The following is a 4,154-nucleotide window of genomic DNA, read 5'->3' on the forward strand; positions in this document are numbered from 1 at the left end:
CAGTCCCAACGGCGGCGCCTCCCCGCACCGCCCCGGGCGGCGGAGCCACGACGGCGGCGGCGGCGGCGGCTCCTCCCGAAACTCCGCCGGAGCCTTTTCAAACAACAAGGGAGGGAGGGGAGGGAGGAAGAGGAGAAGGGAGGGGAGGAAAAGGGACGGCGGCCTCCCAAAGGGATCTTGGGAGCTGTAGTCGGCGAGGACTGCGGCGGCGCGGAGGGGACGGGCCCGGAAAAGGAGGGGGGGTGTTGAAGGACCGATACCCCCTACACCGCCACCTCCAGCCGCCCCAAAACCCAGCCGGGAGCGAGGGGTAGTGGGTTTGTGTTGGGTTCGGAAGGAGCGGGCTGCGAAGCGGCTGGAAGGAGAATTAAGGAAGAATCGCAGCTGGATATGGGGGTTCTTTTGGCACTCCCAAATGGTTCAATGGAGAAGGGGAGAAACAAACAAAAAACAACCCAAAAGGGCTTTTAAAAACTGTCTTAAAAAGAAAACAAAAAAAAAAAAAGAGGGAAGGAAGTTTCCAAAGGGAGGAAAAAAAGAGGGAAGGAGTTTCCAAAAAAAAAAAAAAAAAAGGAAAAAAATTTATAAGTTGGGGTGTGAGCGCAGAAGAAAGGCGAAACGCCGGGTGCGGTGCTTCCCTGGAGCCGCCCCCCCCCGTCCCGGGAACGAGGGGGTGATGGCGCTTCCACGGTGAGGGGCTGTAAGGAGGGGCTGGCCGGGGGCAGCCGGGAGGGGTTCGTTAGGGAGGGGGCGTCGGAGGGGGTTTCAAATCTCCCTGAGGTAACCAGCGCCCACTCCGCCCAACACACACACACTCCGCTCCACAGCACCGGCTCCTACCGAAAACCCACCAAATTAAAAAAAAAAAACAAAACCCAAAACCAAATCAAAACGCCAAACTAAAAAATATTAAGCTTCGACGGCTCGTGCCTGCTTCTCGATCTGCGGCACGCCTGATATTTTTAAGTGGTTTGTGGGTTAGGCTGCGAGGCTGGCTACCGGGAAAGGGCCGCGGCCCCCGGTGCCGGGGCGGTGTCGGGGCAGCCTCCCAGCGGGCCCCGCCGGCGGCGGCGGCAGCTCCCCGGGAACGAGCCGAGCGCCGCTCCGGGGCTCCTGCTGCCGGGAGGCGGCGGGGATCGCCCTCAGCGCCGCTGCCACCCGGGGATGGAAGTCAGCGGCCTGTGCCTTCCTTCACCCCAACTTTCCCTCCTGGTAGAGCCCCTCGGAGCAGGGCTTTCTGGTCCAGAAAAATACCCCAAAAATAAACAAACCAAAAAGTTCGCAAAAAAAAAAAAAAACCCAGAGCGATATGCAGGACAATCCTAAACACTATTCAATTAAAAGGGAAAGACCCAACGCATTCAACACCCCCACTGTTGGCGCTCTGTGTCTCTTCCACTCTGCCAGCGAAGATCTCCAAATAAATTTTTGTTTAGTTTAGTTTTGTTGGGGTTTTTTTTGTTTGTTTGTTTGTTTGTTTATTACTGATTATTTAACTGTAGGCTTCTGGCATGGGACCGCTGAGGTGGTTGTTAGCACCGGTACTCTTCCACCGCAGAGAAATAGTCCCCCTAGTGTGCTGTTGTTGAAGGGAGCTCTGCGAGGCTTGCTGAGATTCATCAAGGTAGATCGCATTGAAAAGTTACAAAGCGGCAACTGTAGCATTTTAAGAGGGGCATTTGCAGAAATAACAGGAAAAAATAACAGGTAAAAGCCTAGAGACGCTAAAATCAGTGCACCAATTTCACCATAAATCTTTTCACTATAATTACGACAGATAAAGAACTATTAAGCACTAAAGGAAAGCTCATCAAAGCAGAAGATATTTTGCTAAAAACATTTGAAAAAAGAAAAACAGTGAATATTTGCCTTTATCAGTGTTAAAATTGCACAGTCCTAGCATCCAAACCACCCTCACATATGTTTCTGCATGTCATCATTTCAGCTGCTTCAGTGGGGTTATTGGAAAGAGTAAAAAAGTGATTTGATGCATGCAGTTGGTAAGCATGAACTGAAATTGTACTGTTACGTCGAGATTTCAAGCTAGGTTTCAGTATAGCTCTTTTATTTAAAACACTGATGCTGCTATTTAAGAATCTCAACATTTGAGATTATTTGCAAGTGTTGGATAAGACCACAAAATTTTCCACTTTCCTTTAGAACAAAACGCCAAACTAAAAAATATTAAGCTTCGACGGCTCGTGCCTGCTTCTCGATCTGCGGCACGCCTGATATTTTTAAGTGGTTTGTGGGTTAGGCTGCGAGGCTGGCTACCGGGAAAGGGCCGCGGCCCCCGGTGCCGGGGCGGTGTCGGGGCAGCCTCCCAGCGGGCCCCGCCGGCGGCGGCGGCAGCTCCCCGGGAACGAGCCGAGCGCCGCTCCGGGGCTCCTGCTGCCGGGAGGCGGCGGGGATCGCCCTCAGCGCCGCTGCCACCCGGGGATGGAAGTCAGCGGCCTGTGCCTTCCTTCACCCCAACTTTCCCTCCTGGTAGAGCCCCTCGGAGCAGGGCTTTCTGGTCCAGAAAAATACCCCAAAAATAAACAAACCAAAAAGTTCGCAAAAAAAAAAAAAAACCCAGAGCGATATGCAGGACAATCCTAAACACTATTCAATTAAAAGGGAAAGACCCAACGCATTCAACACCCCCACTGTTGGCGCTCTGTGTCTCTTCCACTCTGCCAGCGAAGATCTCCAAATAAATTTTTGTTTAGTTTAGTTTTGTTGGGGTTTTTTTTGTTTGTTTGTTTGTTTGTTTATTACTGATTATTTAACTGTAGGCTTCTGGCATGGGACCGCTGAGGTGGTTGTTAGCACCGGTACTCTTCCACCGCAGAGAAATAGTCCCCCTAGTGTGCTGTTGTTGAAGGGAGCTCTGCGAGGCTTGCTGAGATTCATCAAGGTAGATCGCATTGAAAAGTTACAAAGCGGCAACTGTAGCATTTTAAGAGGGGCATTTGCAGAAATAACAGGAAAAAATAACAGGTAAAAGCCTAGAGACGCTAAAATCAGTGCACCAATTTCACCATAAATCTTTTCACTATAATTACGACAGATAAAGAACTATTAAGCACTAAAGGAAAGCTCATCAAAGCAGAAGATATTTTGCTAAAAACATTTGAAAAAAGAAAAACAGTGAATATTTGCCTTTATCAGTGTTAAAATTGCACAGTCCTAGCATCCAAACCACCCTCACATATGTTTCTGCATGTCATCATTTCAGCTGCTTCAGTGGGGTTATTGGAAAGAGTAAAAAAGTGATTTGATGCATGCAGTTGGTAAGCATGAACTGAAATTGTACTGTTACGTCGAGATTTCAAGCTAGGTTTCAGTATAGCTCTTTTATTTAAAACACTGATGCTGCTATTTAAGAATCTCAACATTTGAGATTATTTGCAAGTGTTGGATAAGACCACAAAATTTTCCACTTTCCTTTAGAAACCTGGGGACAATTTAGTATCATCAGAGCAAGAACATGTAGAATCAGTGCGAACCTACTAAAAACGCCATTGGCATTAGGGTGTTGTAGCGTGATCCAATGGTTCATTTAAATCCCATTAATTAACCTGTGTCTTGAAGGGCTAATCAAAGAAAGCCAGAGTCTTTTGGCTTAAGCAGACTCTACGGAGGCACCAACCAAACAAGTTATCTGGTCCAAAGACACAAAATTGTCCCCGAGGTCAAATTTCAAAACATCACATTTGTATTTTAAAGCACACTGAGACCAGTGTTAGCCTGGAGTCCAGCACTGGTTTTCATATATTCATCATATATTAGTTTGTAAATTCATTTTCTTGAAAATAGCTATCCAGAGACAGACTTTGTGTGTGGGTTTCATCCCTGCCGTATAACGACAAATTGTAGGTTCGGGAAAAGGAGTTAATGTCAAGAACAGAGATAAATAATGAGTAATAAAAACTGCTTTTTAGATCATACCTTGTGGTTGAGCCTAATCACAAGCCCCAGAACTGGACATAAAAACATTTTATTGGGTTGTTGAATTGAAGAAAATATGATATAGTCAAGAAAGGTTTCCAAATGGCTGGTTAAGATGTCTGATGGACTGCTGCCTTTCTAGTTGTGGTGGTGGATTTCCCTTTCTGCTCTCAACCGTTTGACTTACCCGTGCACAGCTCCATGGGTGCTATCATAACTAA

This window comes from Calidris pugnax, unplaced genomic scaffold, assembly GCF_001431845.1.
Source record: "Calidris pugnax isolate Ruff unplaced genomic scaffold, ASM143184v1 scaffold42, whole genome shotgun sequence".
Classification (NCBI taxonomy): Eukaryota; Metazoa; Chordata; class Aves; order Charadriiformes; family Scolopacidae; genus Calidris; species Calidris pugnax.